Source organism: Periplaneta americana, chromosome 16 (genome assembly GCF_040183065.1).
Source record: "Periplaneta americana isolate PAMFEO1 chromosome 16, P.americana_PAMFEO1_priV1, whole genome shotgun sequence".
Lineage (NCBI taxonomy): Eukaryota > Metazoa > Arthropoda > Insecta > Blattodea > Blattidae > Periplaneta > Periplaneta americana.
Genome location: NC_091132.1, coordinates 114,127,415 through 114,152,105, shown reverse-complemented (window position 1 = coordinate 114,152,105; position 24,691 = coordinate 114,127,415). Strand labels below are relative to the sequence as shown.

The 24,691-nt window shown below is 35.1% G+C and overlaps 1 long non-coding RNA gene across 1 annotated transcript; it reads right to left on the bottom strand.

Annotated features, from left to right (window-relative positions):
• Nucleotides 1-321: 321 nt before the first annotated feature.
• On the bottom strand, nt 322-23,701 carry LOC138691106 (uncharacterized). Its single transcript, XR_011329748.1, has 3 exons — nt 23,365-23,701; nt 2,917-3,241; nt 322-2,794 (listed from the first exon to the last, which is right to left on the bottom strand). It is a non-coding gene; the product is annotated as an uncharacterized lncRNA (long non-coding RNA).
• Nucleotides 23,702-24,691: the final 990 nt, after the last annotated feature.

The window sequence follows — 24,691 nt, the reverse complement described above, 5'->3', positions numbered from 1 at the left end:
ACCCTGCACGTCGTGCAGTCGCGCACATTGTGCACTTGTCTCTGTGTGATGTGAAGTTCCTATTCCCCTACCTGGAGGGAGTGAATCGGCTTGGAGGGGAACGCGACAGGGCTGTACATTACCTGCAATAGCAGAACAGCTTTGGTTTCAGTAACACAGATCAGTACGGGTGTGCTCATTGAGCTGTGATTGTGAATGCGTTATGAAAAATAAAGTGAGGAGTCCACAGATATAACGAAGAAGAGAAATCACGAATCATATAACATAACTGTTATGATGTTTTCCTCAGCCAATAGTAATTATTTTAAAACGAAAGGCTTTCATCAAATCATGTGGACCTAATAGTGATGTGAGAATTTAAATCAGATTAGTAAAGTTCTCAAAATATATTTGCCAGCTCTTGTTTCTTAATTAGTACTCTCACAGCAAGACAAACATGACAATGATGTTGTTTTGGAGTCTGTACTAACACAGCCATCAATGGTTAGACGACTTACAACTTTTATTTGATAAGCTGATAAGTGATGAGAATATTGAGTGAAGTATACATGTGAGGGTCTTGAGGTTGTAAGGGAATGAAGAAAGCAACTATTTGTATAGCGGAAAAATTTTCTGGAAAAATAATATATAATGGCGAATTTTCCCTCTCATGTTACTATATTATCTTAATCTACTTACGTTAATAAATCTTTAAACCTGACATAAAGAAAACGCTCCCAACTTGCTGATATTTGCTCTCAACGTTTTCCAAATAAACAATATATAAATTTAAATTCAAGCTTAATTTATCCAATTTATTAATAATAATGTGAAATATATATTAGGCCTAATATACAGCAAGGAAATGATTCCAGCGTAAAAGCCTCACAATGTCCTATTGCATGTAATTGGGAGTAAAATATTTTCTTTAACATTTGTGCACCAATGGTCCCAATAATGCTTGAGGAACAATGAAAGAGTATTACTTTGAAATAATCAGTACCTACTATGTAAAATGAAATACTGTGTTCGTTTTTTGTTGTTTCGAAATTACTGCAATATTTATATTTTCTTCAAATACTGTATACAAATCATGTAAATAAATTATTCTTTACAAACGACTGCTTTGTGAATTGTAACTGAGTAAGTCTATTGTTTCTTGTGTTACAATTATTGTCAAATATAGACACTGACAATAATTGTGTTTTTTCCTTCTGCTAAGTATGTTTATAATGTCCAAATGTCAATTTAATTGAACACTAGAAGCGCAGAATAGATTCTTGTACATCCCTCCCGCTACGAACTGGTAAGAGCAACACGTGAATGACGCAATCTGCACAGACCGGCGTTCCGCACACATACACTGCACTTTCAGTGTCTGATTTGTGACATGCCTGCACTAAATCATTAAAATGTACATAAAATTAAAATTTTACAGTAGGCTATTAAAACACTTAAAAAAATAAAATTAGTGTTATCTATACAGAGTGTTTAAAAAATACGGGGCATAATTTCAGGTATGTATTTCCCACATGTAGACAATCAAAATAGTTCATTACAACATGTGTCCGGAAATGCTTTATTTCCGAGTTATGGCCTTCACAACATTGAAATTCACCAGAACGTTTTTCTTTCCGCAGGTCGTTGCCGTCAAAGGAGACATTAAGAGGGCACTCTGACAGTTCATTCCGAGGCGAAGGTTACATTCTGTGTTGTGTAGGCGTTAGACTGTGCGACATGTATTCAAATCAAGAGCTGGCAGAGATACACTTCATGTATGGTAAGGCGGACGGCAATGCTGCGCTGGCTCGTCGTTTGTACCAGGAGAGGTACCCACAGCGACAATGTCCAGATCGGAAGACATTTGTACGTCTCCATTACCGTCTGTGCAAGTAAGGAAAATTTAACTCTCGTGGTTTGGGAAGGGGACGACCAAGATCTACAACTCCAGAAGTACAGGAGGAGATTCTGGAGGTTGTGAACATGACTCCTTCTATCAGCACACGAAGGGTAGCATTGCAAGTCAATGTTCCTCATATGACTGTCTGGACACTGTTGAAAGAGTATCAATTGTATCCTTATCATTTGTAACGTATACAGGTCCTGTCACCAGCAGATTACCCTGCACGAGTTAGGTTCTGTCAGTGGTTCTTGCAGCAGTGTGGTGTAAATCCGAACTTTCCTGCCTTAGTATTATTTACAGATGAAGCATAGTTCACACGAGATGGCATAACAAATTTCCACAATCAGCATGTATGGGCGTATGAAAACCCACGTGCAACTGTTCCATCTCATCACCAGGTGCGGTTCTCCCTCAACATGTGGGCCGGTATCATTGGTGATCGATTAGTTGGACCCCATGTACTTGTAAACAGACTTACGGGGCAGGCGTACACAAACTTCCTGGAAAACACCATACCTCATGTTTTAGAAGACACTTCACTGATCAATCGTCAACACATTCACTTCTTGCATGATGGCGCTCCTGCACACTTCAGTCGTACGGCTCGCCAGTACTTGGATCGAATGTTTCCTGATCGATGGATAGGTAGAGGTGGCCCAATTGCTTGGCCTCCACGCTCACCTGATCTGAACCCTCTCGATTTCTACTTGTGGGGCCATTTAAAATCATTGGTTTATTCGTCTCCGGTGCCTGATTTGGAATCCCTTCGGAATCAAATTGTGGCATGTTCTGAGGACATACGCAATACTCCTGGAGTTTGGGATCGTGTTCACAGGTCAATGAGACACCGATGTGAGGTCTGTATTCAAGCAGGAGGTGGACATTTTGAACATCTTCTGTAATGACAACGACCTGTGGAAAAAAAACGTTCCGGTGAATTTCAATGTTGTGAAGGCCATAACTCGGAAATGAAGCATTTCCGGACACATGTTGTAATGAACTATTTTGATTGTCTACATGTGGGAAATACATACCTGAAATTATGCCCCGTATTTTTTAAACACTCGTATATGTTTCAGGGCTTTGCCGTCCTATCCTCAGTAGCTATTGAGCCATATCAGCTGTTGTTCTTGCTGATGTCTGGTGCGTATGTGTATTGCTGGAGTCGGCCAGTGAGAAACACGTACAGGAACCAATCACAGTAAATTCTCATAATATTACAGAATTTATTATTCACTTTTCTGAGAGGCTGAACGAATGCAGACAGTCGTCACTGTATCACACAACAGTTGCCTTGGTTGATTTATCTTCATAATGCATAGGAACTATTTTTTAACTGGTGGGGTGCAAACAGATGACCTGGAAGACAGATTTGATAACTATCATCAAATGAGTGGTGGGAATTACCACATATTATCTGTCAGACAGGTTTAATTGATTTGCAGTTAATTTAGAGGTCGAATAAAATAAGAAATATCTTAATTTCACAAAATGAAATCTATGTAAATGATTCAATGTCAAAGGAGATTACCATACCGAATTTGTTCCCGATTAAAATATACAGCACCGAAATTCCGTTCAGTGAATCAGTAAAGAATCTAGGTATTTATATGGATAAAAGTTTAAATTGGAACCTTCAAGTTGCAGAAACCTGCAAAAAAGTATTCTCATTAATCCACTCGTTTAGGCGATTGAAGAATTTTCTACCTTTTCCATGAAAAAAATGTTAGTGCAAACACTCGTGATGCCCCACTTCGATTACTGTGATATTCTGTTTACTGATCTAAGCGTTACTTCGGCACAGAGACTGCAACGTGTTCATAATACGTGCGTCTGTTTCGTCTGCAATACTCGCCGGGCTGATCACGTAACACCATCCCTCCAAATGTTGTCCTGGCTCTGTTTAGAAGATCGTAGAAAAATCCACTGTCATTCCCTTCTCTTTCACATATTACATTTCTCCACTCCTGTCTATCTTTTGTCTCGTTTTCAAAATTTATCCACCCATCATAACCTAGACACATGATCACAACACTCCTTAATATTATCCATTCCCTCCCACTGAACATCCTCATATTCATTTTCTTTCACTGTGGCTGTTCCTCGGCTTTGAAATTCCCTACCAAGTAATGTCAGGGACTGTCAGACATCAAACCAATTTAAGAATAGACTAATGAAATATTTTTCTAACAATTCTTGTTAACAATAATAGCTCTTTCAGGTTTCTCAATGTTTAATGGTTATATATATATATATATATATATATATATATATATATATATATATATATATATATATATATATCACAGAATAAATATTTAAATTATCTCATTATTATTATTATTATCACTATTTCTTACTAATGTTTATTATTATCACACTAACATTACTTATCCAACTTTCATTATTTACTTTCATGTTGTTTTATGGTCTAGATATGAATGTAATAACTATGTAACCAATTGTACTCTATTAGAATTAGAGTCTGGCTGGGTGGAAGAGAAGGCCTACTAGCCTTACCTCTGCCAGATTAAATAAATAAATAAGAATTATTATTATAATAATAAATGATGTTTCTGTAACAGAGGATGACATAGGTGATTTAGATGAGAGTATCTTTTTCTGTATTGCATTATATTAGTGGCTATTGTTCTTGTAGTGTGATTATTGTAAGATTTTTGTATGTATTTAGTGATGATAATGAAATTAGAGATGCAAGAAATAATTTGATCTGTCAGATGAACAGAGGTCACCTATGTTTCCTAGTACAGATGTTCCATGTGTGTCTTATAGCCTATTTTTGCAATTGAAGCGTCGGCTGGAACAATGTTGTAAGTTATAAAATTTTCATTCGGCGTGTTTCCGTGTAATAATGTTGTATGCCATGTTACCTTGCTATACTCTTTGGCTTGCAACTGTCCATCAATGCAGTACGTGAAATTTGTCCACTCAAAAGTTTGCTATCCCATAAGAACAATGTTGTACGTGTACACATTTTTGCAGCTCCTGTAAATTTTACCAAATGTAACTTATAACGTTGTTCCAGCCAACGTTTCAATTACTGACAAAATTCTGGGTAACAAGGAAGAGCTTTTTTACAACAAGAAAATCAGCGAAAGGTTTTGTTCAGAATTTCTACAGACAGTATACCATGTACAGTAGGTCACAATGCAAAAGATATTGTCCACTCTATTATATCCCCTACCGTCAATATTTTATCGAACAATTATGTGAAAAAAGTAAATGATTTCCTAAGAAAGAAAGGTGTTGCAAATTATAAAATGGCCAATAAATTTTAATATTTTCTTATGTACTTTATATGGGTGATTTGTAACTGTCAGTGATATTCATTGTCTGTAATGTCTATTCAATGTTTTGCCATGTAATCTGTTGAAGATTTATTTAAAATAAATATATGTTATCAATTGAGAGGGTTAGAAGCAAAAGGATGCAAGTGATATTTCTAATAATATGAGTTAAGTGCATCCAGGGTAAGCTACGGCATCTAAAATTTTAATGGAAAACCACATCACACATTAAAATTTAGATTAAAAATTTCACAGAATTTATGAAGGAAATACTTTCAACCCTATTTTTCAAAAGTAACTTAAGTGCACTTACACCCCTTTGCTTCTGACACATTCAATTAGCCTATAAGATGACAGAAAATCTTGTTTTTATTTGAATAATGAACATTAAATCAATGTTATTAAATTATTCCTATTATTTTTATTATTCCTTTTATGTTTCATTATTCCTATTATTTTTATTATCTTCTACAAAGTTAAATGGACAAAACTAACATTGCCCAAGGCTGGCAATCAATCTGATTTAGGCTATTTACAACTTTCCATTTACATTACGAATTTGTTAATATAAGTCATAAATTAAAATTGGGAATGTAATTCATATAGAAATTTGGGATTTTATCGTGGTGGGAGAGGTACTAATTAAAATTTACGACACAATTGATTAAAACTATGATTCATCGGGGACAGTCAAAAGGGGAAAAAAGGAAGAAGTTGATCCCATGCTTGAATATCTCCGAAAATCAGCAGATGACAGACAGAAGAGATGTGCAGAGAGGATGCTACAACTTTCTTCTAAGGATAAAGAAGATGATCTTGACTTGTTTTTCAGATCTATATACCAAGCAACCAAAAAAAGTCTAGAACAAATCAAGTCATGATAAAAAATCCCCTTTCAAGGTGGTTCAGGAAGCAGAAGAGAGTGAAATGATGGATGAAGAGGAAAACCAAATATACTATCTAAGAGATGATGCAGGTAAATAAAATTAAGATGTGTTGGATGTTATTTTGAAATGTATAGTATGCATAAATAATAATTAGGATATAAGAATGTGTAGTGATGAAACTTAAGTAGCCTATAGCAGTGTCTCTCAAACTCTTTCCATAGCAGACCGTAGGACACTTGTAATCCATTTCCTTTGTTTTGCTATCCTGATTATTAATCTTATTATTATTATCATTCGAGATTTATATAACGGTATAAAGAAATTTAAGACTGGATATCAGGCAAGGGTAAACGTGATCAAGGATTAGAATGGTGATTTGCTTGCAGACTCTCATTCAATCCTGAACAGATGGAAAAACTATTTTGGGCAACTACTGAATATACGAGGCGCATCCAGAAAGTAAGTTTCCCGATTTTTCCCCCTTGAAAGTAAACGTAATTAGCCGTGTCAAATGCGCATGCGTAACAGATCTATAACGTATCAATCATATGCCAGCCGGACAGGTCCCAACTGGTGCCAGTAGCATGGCAGCAGTGGTCCGAAATGGAAGCTCTTATTCCTTTTCCCGCCGCCTGCGAGGTTCGGTCGCTGATAAAGTTCTTTAATGCACAAAGCATTGCGCCAATTGAAATTCATCGGCAGCTCTGTCAGGTCTATGGGCCGAACATGATGAGTAAGCAGATGGTTCATCGCTGGTGTAGGCAGTTTTCCGAAGGTCGTCAAAGTGTCCATGATGAAGAGCGCAGTGGGCGACCGTCCCTCATCAATGATGATCGTGTTGAGCTGGTGCGGCAGTGCATCATGGAGAACCGTCGCTTCACGATTATGGAGCTGAACAGCCATTTTCCGCAGATATCGCGATCCTTGTTGCATGAGATTGTCACTAAGCACCTGCTCTTCAAAAAAGTGTGTGCCAGGTGGGTGCCGAAAAACCTGACACCCGAACACAAAATGCAACGTTTAGGAGCAGCACTGACATTTCTGCAATGGTATCATGATGACGACAACGAGTTCCTCGACAGGATCGTCACGGGTGATGAGACTTGGATTTCGCACTTCATCCCGGAAACTAAGCAGCAGTCAATGCATTGATGGCATAGTGGATCTTCGGTCAGGACGAAATTCAAACAGACACTGTCGGTACGGAAAGTGATGTGCACAGTGTTCTGGGACAGGAAGGGCATTCTGCTCATTGACTTCCTTCCAAGAGGTGAAACAGTGAACGCTAACCGTTACTGTGAAACACTGCGAAAATTGCGACGTGCCATTCAAAACAAGAGGCGTGGAATGCTTACTGCAGGTGTTGTGCTGCTCCATGACAATGCTCGTCCACATACGGCTCGGCGCACAGCAGCTGTTTTGACGGAATTTGGCTGGGAGTTGTTTCATCATCCACCCTACAGTCCTGATTTTGCTCCCAGCGATTTTCACGTTTTCTTGCACCTCAAGAAATTCCTGTCCTCCGGTGAGCGTTTTGGCAACGACGAAGAGCTGAAAACGTCTGTCACACGCTGGTTCCATTCACAAGCGGCAGAGTTCTATGACAGAGGGATACAAAAGTTGATGCTACGATACAACAAGTGTCTCAATTCTGATGGTGGCTATGTTCAAAATAGCTGAAACATTGCTGTACCTGTTGCCAATAAATGTTTTCCTGAAAGTGTGTGTTCTTTTTTTTTTTTTTTAATAGGGAAACTTACTTTCTGAATGTGCCTCGTACATAGGCCAAGTAGAAATGATCGGGACGAAATTCAAATACAAACTGCTGAGCCATTTATACCGGAACCCATACTTTCTGAAGTCGAAATTGCGATAGAAAATCTGAAAAAGTACAAGTCTCCAGCTATTGATCAAATTCCAGCAGAATTAATACAAGAGGGTGAAAGCACATTATCTAGCGAAATTTATAAACTTGTACTTGCAATTTGGGAAAAGGAAATTGTACCAGAACAATGGAAGGAGTTCATAATCGTACCTATTTTTAAGAAGGGGGGCAAGACTAACTGTAGTAACTTTCGAGGAATATCACTTTTGTTGATGTCGTACAAAATTTTGTCGAATATCCTTTTGAGAAGATTAACTCCATATGTAGAAGAAATTATTGGGATCATCAGTGTGGTTTTAGGGGTAATAGATCGACTATTGATCAGATTTTTTATATTGGACAGATACTGGAGAAAAAAATGGGAGTATAAGGGTACAGTACATCAGTTATTCATAGATTTCAAAAAGGCGTATGACTCGGTTAAGAGAGAAGTTTTATATAATACTCTTATTGAATTTGGTATTCCCAAGAAACTAGTTCAATTAATTAAAATGTGTCTTAGTGAAACTTACAGCAGAGTCTGTATAGGCCAGTTTCTATCTGATGCTTTTCCAATTCACTGCGGGCTAAAACAGGGAGATGCACTATCACCTTTACTTTTTAATTTCACTCTAGAATATGCCATTAGGAAAGTTCAGGATAACACAAAGGGTTTGGAATTGAACGGGTTACATCAGCTTCTTGTCTATGCAGATGACGTGAATATGTTAGGAGAAAATCGACAAACGATTAGGGAAAACGCGGAAATTCTACTTGAAGCAAGTAAAGCGATAGGGTTGGAAGTAAATCCCGAAAAGACTAAGTATATGATTATGTTTCGTGACCAGAAAATTGTACGAAATGAAACTATAAAAATTGGAGATTTATCTTCCGAAGAGATGGAAAAATTCGAATACCTTGGAGCAACAGTAACAAATATAAATGACACTCGGGAGGAAATTAAACACAGAATAAATATGGGAAATGCGTGTTATTATTCGGTTGAGAAGCTTTTGTCATCTATTCTGCTGTCAAAAAATCTGAAAGTTAGAATTTATAAAACAGTTATATTACTGGTTGTTCTGTATGGCTGTGAAACTTGGACTCTCACTTTGAGAGAGGAACAGAGATTAAGGGTGTTTGAGAATAAGGTTCTTAGGAAAATATTTGGGGCTAAGAGGGATGAAGTTACGGGAGAATGGAAAAAGTTACATAACGCAGAGCTGCATGCATTGTATTCTTCACCTGACATAACTAGGAAAATTAAATCCAGACGTTTGAGATGGGCAGGGCATGTAGCACGTATGGGCGAATCCAGAAATGCATATCGAGTGTTAGTTGGGAGGCCGGAGGGAAAAAGACCTTTAGGGAGGCCGAGACGTAGATGGGAAGATAATATTAAAATGGATTTGAGGGAGGTGGGATATGATGATAGAGACTGGATTAATCTTTCTCAGGATAGCGACTGATGGTGGGCTTATGTGAGGGTGGCAATGAACCTCCGGGTTCCTTAAAAGCCAATAAGTAAGCAAGTATAATTATCATGCTAACATAAACCTTCATCTTAACGATTTATAGTTCCACCACAGCATACATTTTGGAAACTTAGCCTATTTCCTGCCAGACGGACATGTGCATGCATACCACTAGTGATCCAAACAGCAGATAAGTAACACTACTGGAAAAGTCTGCTGTTTATAATTATGTTACAGTGGTGATATAGAAGCAAAAGATTTATTAGAAGGATGAGAGTTTCAAAATGTGACCTTATTGTTCAGCTTTAAAGTACTGCAACAACAAAGACGAAACCCAGACTTACATTCTTTCTCTTTGCCCAAAGATCCCGAAAATTTTATGCATACAGTGTAGGCCTATCGGCTTGACACGTGTTCTTAGCAGTTATGTTTCGGGCTTTTATCTTTTCATTTCGTTTAATTTTTAGGCTAAATTCTATTGTAATGATTTCATATGTACAAAATGGCTTATAAATAGTCAGCAAGAGGAGCTACTAAAATATATACAAAATATTTGAGTGTAAATTTCCATGTATGCACGGAACACTTCAAGAACAACCAGTTTATGGATTCGAATAAGAACTCGTTAATTAAAATTACTGTAACTGAGTGAGGTGGCTAAGGTGGTAATGTTTAAGACTCATATTGGAGATCCCTGGTTCAAACTCTGTAGCTGGCCAATTTGATTGAGTTTTCGATAGTTTACCTTAGTCACAAAGGCAAATCCGGATGGGAAATTTACATATTATGATTCTTCACCATCTTCATTATCAATATCATAAGCATTAAATCTAAATCAGTTAAATGACCACAAGCCATGTAACACATGACAATAGAAACAGAATCTCAACAAATAGCAGCCTACTGACATACTATAGTTGGGATGCTGTTATTCCCAGCGTGACTCCTCCTCTTTGCTTACGTCTTAGGAAGTGAAGGTTCTATAAAGTCTAGGTAGGTAGTATCGTTCGCCATTTTTGTTCTTTCGTTGCCGAGCCAGCATATGAGGAATCTATTTGCCATACCGTTAAACATTATCATGTCGTAGCTCCTATGATAATAAATCAAACACACTGTAATTCAGCAAATAATTGAGCGGCAAATAACGTCGTGTGCTTTCTGCAAACGCCAACGAAAGAGCCAAAATGGCGGGCGATTTATCGAGCCTTAAGAAATGAATAACGTCTTCATCAGCGAATCACAAGATGCATACGTTTAAATGTAGCCGACTGCAACGTGTTTGGTTGCCAGAAATTAGAGCGACAGGACTATATACCCAAACATCCTACACAAGCAATATAATCATAGATGTTAAAGCGTGTATAAATCGATTATTAAAAAAAAAATAAACAAAAAAACAACTGAACTGGTGGTATTCTTGGATGTCCGTTTTTCTCAATTTTTTTCTGCTTAACATTGGAAACAAGATCTTTCATAACATTGCACTATGCATTATCTATACAGTTCCCAATTGAAGAGTTGAATACGAGGCTTTTAGGAGTCCTTAAACATCCTAAATTTTTATTGTCCAACTGAATGGTTATGTCACAAGGTCGTCGAAACAGGGCAAATCACATGAGTTACTTAATAGGATCCTTTTCTTTAAATTATTTTAAACAGTTGTATAATATTACATAGAATTCTAATTCCGTACAGCAAATATTTTCAAGAAAAAGCCTCACAGCACAACCACAAGCCTTTACAGAGAGGCCAGCAGAAATGGGTGGGGAAATAGAGATGTGACATAACCACTCAGTCAGAAAGTACTGGTACTTGTTTTTAAAGTCTCAAAGATCTGGGGTTTTGTTAGAACTGTGAATGGCCGTTTTTGTCAAGTGGTAATGTCACAGTATATATATTTACCTATTTTAAGCTGATCTTTGAATGGAATTTATTGTATGATAAAGATATTTATATTCTATTGATGTATCCTTTTTTTCTCTCTTTAATAAAAACAGTGATATTAGGCTTTCAATGAATGCCTTTGGAGTTAGTAAATTTGTCGCAATAGGGCCTACATTAAATATGGGCTATTCCATATGAAATCGATCACTAAAAAAACCTCGCATTTTTTTAATACTCAATTTTTTTCCCTATTTATACAAGGTGCTGAGGAGAGTGCATTTTCAAAAATATACTATCGAAAGTCAAACGGTTTTCGTATTATTGAGCGACAAATTTAGTGTATTTTAGAAAAACAAGTCTCTTTCAGCGCTCAGAACTCTGGAACCATTTATTGCAGAACATTGAACGGGAGCTCATTTTGAAGCTGACATTTGGTAGGTTGTGATAAGAAGTAATACTTATTTTTATTGTATACAGAGAGACAGATAATCTGATTTTACTTACTTTTAGGTTTTTTGCCCATTTGTAAAAATGTAAAAAATATTGAGAAAAAACCTTGCATTATTAAGAAGAATTGAGGGGCGTTTTCACAAAACTTAACATCTACAAAATTTTGAATTTTGAGATACTGATGTATCCTTATGTTTTAGCAACCGCTGAATTCATTGGTGTGGCCGAAATTTAGCTAAACTTAATATCTACTGGCGCAAAATGTCGGTAAATTACTAGAGTTTTCACAAAACTTAACATCTACTGCCAATGAGTTTTAACAAAACTGAACATCTACGCAACATTTCATTACATCTTCATGTTTGTGTGAATTAAATAAATTTTATATATCAAATAAGATGTTTGATTACACGTCTGCTGTCCAAGAAATTGAACGAGGTCCTAAGAAGCGCAGCAAAACATCATCTGTGCGTAAACATTTGAAGTACGATGATCGAAATACAAAATTTTTGCATGGTTTATATATGCATGCTGAAGGTGAAATTAAAACGTAGTAACTGGTCAGTGGCTGTTTTGTCACTAAATGATTTAGTTAATTTTAGACAGAAATTTTATCAAAATGACACTAAGATAAAACAGGATACATTTTTGCTTAAACATATGACAGCACTGTAACCTGTAAGGAGTAAAGTAGAACCTGAGAAATAAAGGATGTGTATCTGTAGTATATCGTGTGAAGAAGGAAAATAGCAAATCTGTGGTTGTCTGTGATGACACTTTTGCAAGCTTTTTTAATGTGTCAAAGAGCAGATTACTACGTTTAGCCAATGGAGAGATGACTGTAAAAATCGCGGAGGTCGAATACCGGAGGAAAGAGATGAAGAGCAAACTGAACTTATTAAGAGGATATAATAAAATACAAATGTCATGAAGTTCATTATTCTCGACGAGATTCGTGTTGTTCTTACCTCTCACCAGAACTAAATATTAATTTGATGTGGAGAAGATATTGTAATGAAAATGTTCGCCATGGCTATTTTCTCTGTTCCCTCTCAAAATAGAAATCAGTTTTCTACAAACATTTTAATCTTGGCTTTGGAAATCCTCGCTCGGATACCTGTTCTGCATGTGCCGAGTTCTTGCTGAGAATTAAATCAACTCCTGATTTAGAAGAAAATAACAAAGTCAGAAGTGAATATAGGCTCCATAAGCTGAAGTCAAATAAGTTTTTTCAAATAATGGAGACAAAAGAATATGAAATAAATATTTCTTTCGATTGGAAAGAAAATCAATCACTCTCAAAATTAACAATAGGGGAAATATTTTATAGTAGACAAGTGTGGCTGTACAACTTCACAGTACTGCAAGTGGAAAATAACACGAGTACACATATTTCACACTACACATAGTTGCAGATTCAAGTGGTCGTGGTTCGAATGAAACTGCATCTGCATTAAACCACTACATAATAGAACTGGAGAAGAACTTGGAAAAAGATAAGAAAAAGAAACTTGTTCTTCGGCTCTTCTCTGATTCTTGTGCCTCACAGGACAAGAAATCTAGTCATGTCCATTCTCATCAGGACAATAGAAGAGTCTACTGTTTTCAGAAAGATTCTGCGTTATTTTCCCATCCGGGGGCACAGTTATGTTCCTCCAGACCGCGTTTTTGGAAATATTGAGAAAGAGTACCGAAGTCTAGACAAGATTACTTTACCATCAGAATACCATTCGATAATAGGAAAGCATGGTAAATGTCTAGTTCTTGGCGAAGACTGGAAATTATTTGATATTAAATTCAAATCGCAAGAAATTTTGAAGAAGAAACTTACACTCAAAATGATGATGTCCGTGTGCTGCGATATGAGAAGGACCAATAGGCTATTTGTCAAGACAACATATGCAGGATCAAGTACTGAAGTTGAAGTTCTTAATCCGGGAATCCGTAATGCAAACAAGATTGATTCAGCTATGTAAATCATGTTAATGAAAAAAGTGTGCTGACATAAAGAAGTTATTAAAGTACTTTGACATATCTTCAGAAGAAGCTAGAATATGTTATGGAGATCAGTGAACAATATGTAATACTATTTTTCTTGTATGTCTTAATAAGTGAGTTCCAGTGAACAATACTATTGTTCTTGTATGTCTTCATTGAGTATTATTGAACAAAACTGGGTGGTAAAAAAAGAACAGATGCATTTATATGTATGAAAATTCCTTTCCTGCATAGTAAGATGTAAATTTATAAGAACAACAAAATTTTGAATTGAAAATATTAGTAAAAACATTTTGAAAATGATGGAAAAGTTCTGTAGATGTTGATTTTTGTGAAAATTTGTTATTTTTAGGGTCTATTTAGGGATGGTACTTACTTATAAAATAATAGGTATAAGATCATAATCTATTTCTATTATCCTCTTTTCAGTAAATATATAGTACCTGTGAAAATACTGTGTTTGAATTGAGAGTTAATTAAAAAAATATGTCTACTGAAAAATTTGATTTCTGTATATGCTAAGTTTTGTGAAAACGCCCCTCAATTCGGCATTGTTTGCTTAGTGGCTCGGCAATAAGTTTTGAGGGTATTAAATAGATTATTTTCACATGCCTGGACTTGAACGGCGCAGTACCGCATGCACTGGCCAAGAGCTGAAGATAAGCGAGTGTTAGGCGTCATTTTACTCCTGTGTTTATGAAAACTTGTGATAAAGCTAGCCCAGCTATCTGCTACTAAACGAAACATCACGTGTTTATGTCTCCTGGCCTTGCTTGCCTCGGCTAGCTCCCACCTCACTGTCAGCTGGTTAGCTCACGCACATACTATTTATTTTCTTTATTTGATATTTTCAATACTTTCTTATCAACGGTGCACCAGTAAAATATATGTGTTTATTTGTAATTTCAATGTGGAATCTAACCATATACTTTAAAAATATTTTCTCGTGGGCAAAGGTGTCTTAATGAGGAAAAATCTAAATTTCTCCATTTCCATACTAAGTAAGAAAAACTGCTTATATGTCAATATAAACTTTAATTTTTCAGCATCAAAATAAACCATGATTTTGATCATTGGGTGAAAGTGTTTCGGAGCCACAACAGTTTAAAGTTGCTAATTTTATGAACATACGATAAATTAACATATTTTAAATTTAAACACTATGAAGTTCTGATGCCTCAAAATTTGCACAAGGCATTGTATCACAGTTGTCAACGGAAAGAAAAAGTTTCATTGTATTTAAAAATTGCAAGGTCAATTTTCTCTATATTTCGGTCAATTTGAGATGGAATAGCCCATATGTATAATTACAGATTAAATGGCATTTGAAGTTAGTGTGTGTAATTAAGTAAAATTCTGTGCTTTCCATATTGTTCCTTTATATAAATTTGAGATATCACACATGCAATAATTTGCATTTTCTTTTTACTTAATAGTGCTCATTTTGTGATCTGTTTATTTTGCCAAATTAATAGATATGGTGAGCACATAGTGATGCTCAGCTAACAGGTTGTCATAGCACTATTAAAATAGAGTTTTCTTCCTGTATTAATACTTATACTGCAGTTCCACAACCATTGTAGGACTAAATTAGAAGTTAGTACCGGTACCTACTAATAAAATTTTGAAATAAGTTGATGAGAGGATATATAACTTAGGCCTATGTGAAAAAGAAAAGAAATCTGAATTCTGTATTATGTATACAGTACAGTATGTATATTTTAAAGATAAACAGAAACAATCTGACTTCCGTGTTTATAACTTAATATGTTTATGATAGTTTATGCTGAAGACAAATGAAGTTAAAGATACAACCTTTCAAGGTATTATCTGTGCATTAATATTTTTCAGTTTCAAATATTTTATAGATTTGATAAAAAAATACTTTCAACAAAAACTGTTTGGTTTTGTGAATAAAATAACAATCTGATAAAAAAGTTTGGGTTTTCATTTATTAAAATAAAAATTTAATAAAAGCAAAGTTCACCTTAAAATAATAAAAAAATAAGTCTTAATGCTATATTTCTTTTTCCCTTCAGACAAAGAAACTTTCAGGGACATGCTGGAGAGGGCTTGCATGAGTCCTTTGTTAAATATCGATAGTGTACTTTCAATACTCGTATCCCACAATCCTAAAACTTTTCAGGAGAGCATAAAAACTGTTTTTTTTTTCAATTAATTAAATCCTTTACAATTGCAACATAAATATCGTAATAAATAAGAGATTATTCTGATTGGTTTTCAATACATTCCGATCACAAAGTTTTTTTGACAAATTTAACATGGAATACGAGGTTTTGTGTTACTGTGAGTTAGGGGTATTGCACCATACAGTTAATGGTCATTTCATAGAATTAAAAGATTTGGTATTTTATGAAGTAATTAAATATTTAAATGTTGACTTCAGTTTTTAATAACTGGATTAAATTTACAAATAGATACCAAAATTCAATATAAGCATTACTGAGACAATTAAAATATGTCATAGTCTGATGCAAAAGGTGCACCTCAATATTCCAACCAAATTACATTTTTTCCTGTTTCGATTCAAAATTAGGCAAATGATAATAAAACAAATGATAGTCTGTTAGCAGGACTGGTTTCAAGTCTTGCAAATGTTTCCATTTCTGGAACTTGAGCTTTCTTTGTTCACTATGTAACAGGGATCATTGAAAAGAAATGTTATGTTTTATTTAACGACGCTCGTAACTGCAGAGGTTATATCAGCGTCGCCGGATATGCCAGAATTTTGTCCCGCAGGAGTTCTTTCACATGCCAGTAAATCTACCGACATGAACCTGTCGCATTTAAGGGTATATGTACGTGAACGACCACAAATATTATCAGAAAATGCAGGCTCTAAATTTCTAAAATATTATAGGGAAATGAACTCACAACTGGACAAAAATTACAAGGTACCACAACAAGACTTATTAGAACTTAAATATCTGATAAAAGTATAAAAAGGATAGTAATAATATTTTTTAGAATTCACTTTTTACTTCAAATTAAATTTTCCAAAATTTGAAAATTTTCACACATATTGTTTCATAACTCTACAACCATTAGAGATAGAATTCTGAAATTTTGTACACTGATTTAACATTCATTTATACAAAAGGTAGAGTACAATAATGCCTATTTCTTTGAAAGTAGAAAAATTAGGTAACAAAATATTACGTAAATTTTAATATATTTTATATAGGACAAATAAAAAAATTAATTGTATTAAAATAAAGAAATCTACATGTCAGAGAGTAGTCTACGTTTCAGAAATAAGTGTTTATTACCTGCAGGAAAAATAGTAAAGACGGCAGAGAGACCATAATAATGTTATGGTTACCAAATGATGTAACTGCAGAATTTGTTTGTTTTTTTTTTCCATACTTTGATAAAACTGGTTTGAAAAATATTATTAGTTACAGTTTTTATACATTTATCAGATATTTAAGTTCTAATAAGTCTTCTTGTGGTACCTTGTAATTTTTGTCCAATTGTGAGTTTATTTTCTTATAAAATTTTAGAAATTTAGAGCCTGCATTTTCTGATAATATTTATGGTTGTTCACATACATATACCCTTAAGCACACTTAAATGCCATCAGCCTGGTCCGGGATCGAACCTGCAACCTTGGGCATAGAAGGCCAGCGCTATACCGACTCGCCAACCAGGTCGACGGGACCATTGATGTTGGTTTTGAACTAGTCATGGTCTTTGTGAAAGGTCAGTCCATAGTTCATCAAATTCCAGTTTAAACTTGAGCATTCCGTCTGATCCATAATGAATAGCCCGAATGTCAGTTGCAGTTGGGTTGTGGACTCTTTTGTCTAATCTCAACGTCAGATATCGGTGGGATAAAAGGCAGTTGGAACATTGTGCCGACTACATCACCTCATTCTAGTGCTGAGGTCAAGAAAGTATGGAGCTCTATCTCCGTCTCCTTCCTCCTCAGTTGTCTTCATGGCATGTGAAAGGGCTACCTTGGATGGTACGGATATCTCAGACTAGTCAGAAGATATTAAGATTTTATTAATTTGTCCTTCAGAATAACATCTGTAATATTGACAATTAATATTTGAGGAGATGTTATTCTGTAGGACAAATTAATAAAATCTTAATATTCTCATAGCTAGCAGTGCATATGTCTGTACAGATTACTGTGCACTTAACTGCGGAATCCCGGCCAAACAAGTCACTCAGCTGAGTGCGCCCCTTGTATAATGGCAGTTGACTTGGACATAATGTCAACACATATGCCTAACTTGGGAAACATGGAAGGAGGAAGGTTCGATCCAATGCTGTGGATTGAATTCGGCGTAGCTCAGTGGTCAGAGTGCTTGGTACGTAGAACCAAGGACCCGGGTTCGATCCCCGGTGCCGGAGCGAATTTTTCTCCTCAAATATTAATAGTCAGGAGATACCGATGATCCCAATTACAGTAACCAATTCACAATAAATGAGATTATTGAACAGTTAGGAATTTATACAAGGTAGGCCTACGTGCATAATTGAATTGAATCTAGCAATCGTGGAATGTTGTAGTGAATAAAAGTGGGAATTCCAATTCTCAATCAGAAAAACAGAAATTCATGGAAGAATTTTTTGACATGCTACATAACTTTCTTCTCATTACAGCAGAAAAGACTCCTCGAAGCTGTTTTTAGAGCATGCCATTCAGGGCTGGGCAAAATACTGACATCCAAGTATTTCAAATAAAAAATACAAAATACTTCAAAGAATAGTATTTGAATTACAAATACAAAATACTTTTAAAAATAAATCCTGCAAAACAGAACAGTCTTTCTACAGGCGCAGAGGAACACAAACTTGAATTATACTTTATAAAAGCTTGTTTCACTGTTGGGTAATTCTCTAGAGTGCACAGAGTTGTCCCTTTGCCATTGAAGAATTGTATGAGCTCATACTACGCAGTAGACAAGTTCTTTTCTTTTTGCTTTTCAAAGTCTGTTGTAGTTGAATTGAAAACAAAATTGTTTTCGTCTTCATCGTCTGAACTGACCAAAGATGTAGCAGATAACTGCTCAGCTGATTTCACACACATATTCTGTGTCCTCTTCTTATCATTTGGTGAGGCAGTGTCAGGTAGCCATCTCATCTTAAATGATGGGTGGAAGCAAGCTGCCAAAATAGCTCAATTAGCTTCAGGGATCAGATCAAACATTGCTTTAAATCTTGATGAAAGTGAACTTATTAGGATTGGAATTACTTGGAATAGATGGCGTAGATTACTAGGTAACAGAATATGTAATCTATTTTTGAGGGAAATTAATGTGGACAAAAGTTGGCTGTAATAGCACGTCTTCTCATTTTGCATTAAATCAAGGGCTACGGCAATGGGTTTCAGAACTGCACAATATTCTTCAAGGTACTGAAACTCAACCTCTTTGAAGGTTGGCAATCCCAGTTTTTCACATATACTGTTTATATCATGTTTGAATTGCAATTTTTGAGACTGAGTCATAAAGAGAATTCCATCGAGTTGGGCAAGGAAACTTTAATGAATATTTCAAGACGTCTGATATAATTTCTGAGGATTTGAGTCTCCTAGACGCATTCCATAATGCTGAACATTTAGCAAGTGTTGGGAGATGTATTCTTGATGCTGTTGGAGATTTCTTTATGGCATTAAGGTAATCAGTTGTGACAAGAAAACTAAGTGTATGGCTAGCACATCTGAAATGCGTAGACAAATAAGACAAAAGTTCATTCTTCAAATCCAAATCCAAATCTAAAACTTGAAGGACAAGAAGAAGAAGAAGAAGAAGAAGAAGAAGAAGAAGAAAGCATTTTGAGTATTTGAAATACAAAATACAGTACGTATTTGAAATACAAAATACATCAATTTTATGTATTTAAATACAAAATACTTTCGAAAATTCTTACAAATTACAAAATACAAATGAAGAGTTAGTGGGAAAAACGATGAATGTCACAGTTTTCTTAAGGTTGATGTCATTATCTAATGCAATGGATTACTGCGAAATTTAATGTTGTTCTTATGAAAAATAGTAAAAAGGAGAATTATCACCACGAATACAGTAATCCTTTCCTTTATTTTCTATAGAAACAGCACTACATCTTGCAGTTATAGACTCAATTAGATCATTATGTAATCCTTAATAGAAATGTGACATTCATCGTTTTTCCCGCAAGCTCTTCAAATGTATTTCAAATACTGCCCAGCCCTGAAGCCATTGGATAACAATATGTATTGTGAACTCTGTGTTAACCACAGGATGTCTGCCGAGAAAAATGTTCTCTGAAACGTTTCATACCAAAAATATTTCTTTGTACAAATCAAAAAAAGATAAATGTGTTCAATGCTGCCAGAATGAAGCTGGAAATTTATCTAATGATGGATGGCGCAAGCATGTTGAAGTAAAGGAAAGGGCCAGGCTGGAAAAGCAAACTGATACGACCTTACCACAAGAAAAAATGTGTACAGGATCTACAAGCAATGAAAGTTGCACCATCACTTCAGGCAAGTGCTATGTTTTATAAAACAAAATTAGTATGTCACAACTATACAGTGTACAATCTTCAAACACACCATGTGAAATGCTATTGATTTTCTGAATTTGATACTAGTTTAACTGCCTCAACTTTCATATGATTCCTTCAGGACTATCTACAGATTTATTATGCTGAAGAAAAGAAAAACATTGTAGTCTATAGTAACGGTTGTTATGGCAAACGCTTATTAGACTATGCCAGTCATGTCAACTGATGCCCATAGGAGCAAGCGTGCACTTTAGAGCCCAGGAGAGCCTGAGCACTTTACAGCGGAAAGGAAAGAGACAGATGAAAGAGTGGTATATGTCGCTTGGTCGAGCTATATACAGGGATGGCCAGCACTGATTCAATGGATAAAGGGAAGAGAACTTATTAAAACTGTAGCCATGTTAATTTTTAGATTTATCTGAGGAGTATAAGTGCATTATAAGAATGTAAGTTTTAATTTTAATGTTAATTTTTCACAAGTTTGATTTTTTTGCTCAAAAGAAATATTTTCTCAACCTTTTTTTATAGAAAAGTGAAATTTTTAGAGTATGCCTATTTATTTAGTAGCCTTACAGGATGTTTTCGTAAATCTAATATACCGTAAATACGTATTACTGAAGATAGTGTATTGGAAATTTTGAAAATATTCGCATGGAAATTGTTTGTAAGGAAATTAATTAACAAAGCAACTAAGTTCTTACTGTTACATCATAAGCAAATGATACGTGCCCATGTGTTATAAAAATGTCAGCTCTATAGCTTCAGCACATTTTGAGAAAATAATTTAATATTCTCATGATAAGAAGTTGCTCAGCAATATCACCTTAAAAGCATAATGTGATAGGAGGTTTGTTATGGAATATTAGTTACACTTAAAACATATACAGCACCTAGGTAACTTTGCTTTGTACTATAATATTGTTTTGATTAGTTTATTGATTACTTTTATAAGGCTAAAGATACCACCAATATCAATTCCAACTAATCATGTCATACTCAATCTCTTTTTTTGGGATATCACTTTCTTAATGGAAGATATGCTTCATCCATTTAGTACAGTACAGTTGCACTACTATGGAATTTATGTGAATATTCCTTCTTAACTCTTTATTATGTTATTAAAATTTAAAACACAAGTGCAATATTAAGAAATTGGTATTAGTACTTTTGTTTTACAGACAATGTAAATAATATCAAACAGAAAGAAGCCATATAAAAATAACGACATAAAATTTCACGTTCTGTCTGAAGTTTGTGCACCACTGTTTTCTTAATCCAACAGGCTGCTTATTCATAAACACCCCTTCCTCTTTCCATACTTAGCGCTTGATGCCCACGCACGATGTCAAGGTCAGAAAAATGCGCTTGCTTTGACATCACTTGACTATGCCATAGAAAAACAAATTACAATTCAACAAAATTTCTAACTGAGTGTGACTGTTCACTCTTTCATTGAACACATTAATGGGAAGGGAAATTTATTTACCAATTCATTATTTGAAGACCAGCAAAGAAGCAATTAAGCATCCATTTCCAAATAAAGTATAATGGCTAGATTTCACTGTTTTCAAGTACTATAGTAAAGCAAAGAATCAGGGAAAGACCCGGTACTCAGTTTGATAGGAGTGAACCTCGGGACCATTCTGTAAAATTTCGTCACCATCCGGGATTGAACTACTGAAAGTCCAGTAGCCAGCTGCTCTACCAACTGAGCTACCCAGCAGTCATCCATACTATCCACTTGGAAATTAAATGTATTGTAAAAACGACTGTGCAGGACGAATGCAGATTTAAATTTGTTTCACCTAGAAGTGAAAATACTAGTAGTGACATAGAAATATCTTTGTACAGAATAAAAATAAAGGTGATTAGTTAAACAAAATATCAATACAGTATTATATTTTTACATGTAATCTAAGTGAAATGTCTACTACACATACTTAATATACTAAAATCGTGGAATGCACATACCAGCAGTGGCTGTACAATGCTTAGAATATTATATTGACAGTAATGTGTTTAAAATCCACTGTATTTGTTTCACTTTGTTCCCTTAATGTTAATTTATACTAATTCATTATTGATACTGGACTATTGCGATTTCCCCTCAAATTGATATTGCGGGGTATTTTTGTCCAGTATGCTAAGAAGATACCTTGTATACCAGGAGGGATGAAGTTACAGGAGAATAGAGAAAGTTAAACAACGCAGAACTGCACGCATTGTATTCTTCACCTAACATAACTTAATTAGGAACATTAAATCCAGACATATGAGATGGGCAGGACATGTAGCACATATGGGTGAATCCACAAAGGCGTGTAGTGTTAGTTGGGAGACCTGAGGGAAAAAGACCCTTGGAGATCTCGAGACGTAGATGGGAGGATAATATTAAAATGAATTTGAGGGAGGTAGGATATAATGGTAGGGAGTGGATTAATCTTGCTCAGGATAGGGACCAATAGCAGGCTTATGTGAGGACGGCAATGAACCTGAGGTTTCTTTATGAGTCATTTGCAAGTAAGTAGGCCTAAATATTGCTCGCTTATTTTTATGTAAGTGACGACACGAGGTATCACATTCTTTTGCGAGCCCTTTGTTACATCATTCCCAGCACACTACTGGAAACATTTATTCAAAATTGTGATCTCGCAAAGGCGATATTTTTTCAGATAAGCAACTGAAAAGATTAAAAACAACCTGTGTATGGCGAAAAGTTTCTGTTTCTGCATTTAGTCTGTTTCGATATTTCATTTTTGGTGGACACATATACAGAAAATCCAGTGATAAAAGTAATAAATGACAAATATTTCTTTCCGTGTTAAATGTTTAAGAATAATGATAATGATGATGATGATGATGATGATGATAATAGGCCTAATATTAATATAAGTATTGATGGTATTTCGTGTTATAAATCCATATTTTTTGTGTACATTTTATAGAATTCGCTAAGTATAAAATAATAATTATAGACAATTTAGGACTTGCGGAACCCATAGAATTTGCTAGCACAACATACTTTCAGAAACACTGACCTACAGTATTTTTTTTAATTGAATTGATTTATATTCTGAAACATAAGCAGGCCTACCTCAAACAAACGCCTAATCTTTCTTCACTTCCAAAAGGTTCACGGAATGAAGTGTATTTCTTATTTATGTCTTCTTTTATTAAATCACGTATTTCACAGAATTGAATTGAGGTCTGGTTAATTTGAAATACCTCCTGAAAGTCACATCATCCAGATCTGGTATTCTCCCCTTTATTTTCGGAAAAGAATGTGATTTTTAACTATTGCTTACGAGTGTAATAATAACTCAACAATTCCTGATGTGCTTATATCGTTAATTTGTTACATTATAAAAAGGCGCCAAGAAAAAATTTCCATCGCCTCCTATACCATGACCACTTAGTCATAGTTACTGAAGGGTGAAGGCCATGAAAAACCAATTGAAAACGCATATTAGCATTCTTTTCATCCTCTCAGGCATTACCAAAAATATAAACAGTGTTGCCAACACATAAATTGTATCCCCGTCGGTATAATACCAGGAAATCCGTCAGAATCCGTCAAATTAAAAAAAAATATAACCTATATATATATATATATATATATATATATATATATATATATATATATATATATAAATTTTAGCACAACTTGCTTACCAATCCTGATTAAAATAATAATTCGTCAACATCTAACTTGATTAAGTTAAATCTAAATCTAAAACAGGGGATTCTTAAACATAGTACGAAACAGGCAGGGCTGTTCAAATAAAAAGTAAAATCTCCCAAAAATCAAACCATTAAAAATGACGGCAGTTAAAAATGTCAAAAAACGATGTAAATCGTAATTTCTGCCAGAAAATCCGTCACCCGTCAAAGTCATTTCCCGTCCGCTACGTTGAAATTCCGTCAGTTTTGACGGAATTTCCGTCCTGTTGGCAACACTGAATATAAAAATATGTATCGATAGCAGTGTTGCCAATGCAGCGGTTTTTCCGCTAGTCTAGCTTTTTCAGCGTTAGTTTAGCGGGTAAAATTTATGAAATTTGTATTGCTGATATAGGGATTTAGCGGGTACTTTTAACACTCACAGCGGCAAAAATAATATAATTTTACATTGACAATATAGCAATTTAGCGGTTTCTACATGGCTTCACAGCGAATTTTTAAGAATCGAGTTGGCCACACTGATCGATAGTGGTAAAGTTAGCTTTAGCTTTAGCTCTGCTCCTTAGCGATATTTGTAAACTGTCGTTGGCGATATTGTGTAACCAGCAACGAGTTAGAAACAACAAATATGATTCGGATGATTTTATTAAATTGTTTTCCCAGCCTCTACACGTTGCAAAACTATTTATTATACCATAAGATATAGAATGAAAGTAGGCCCTAACTGTAGTAAACAACCT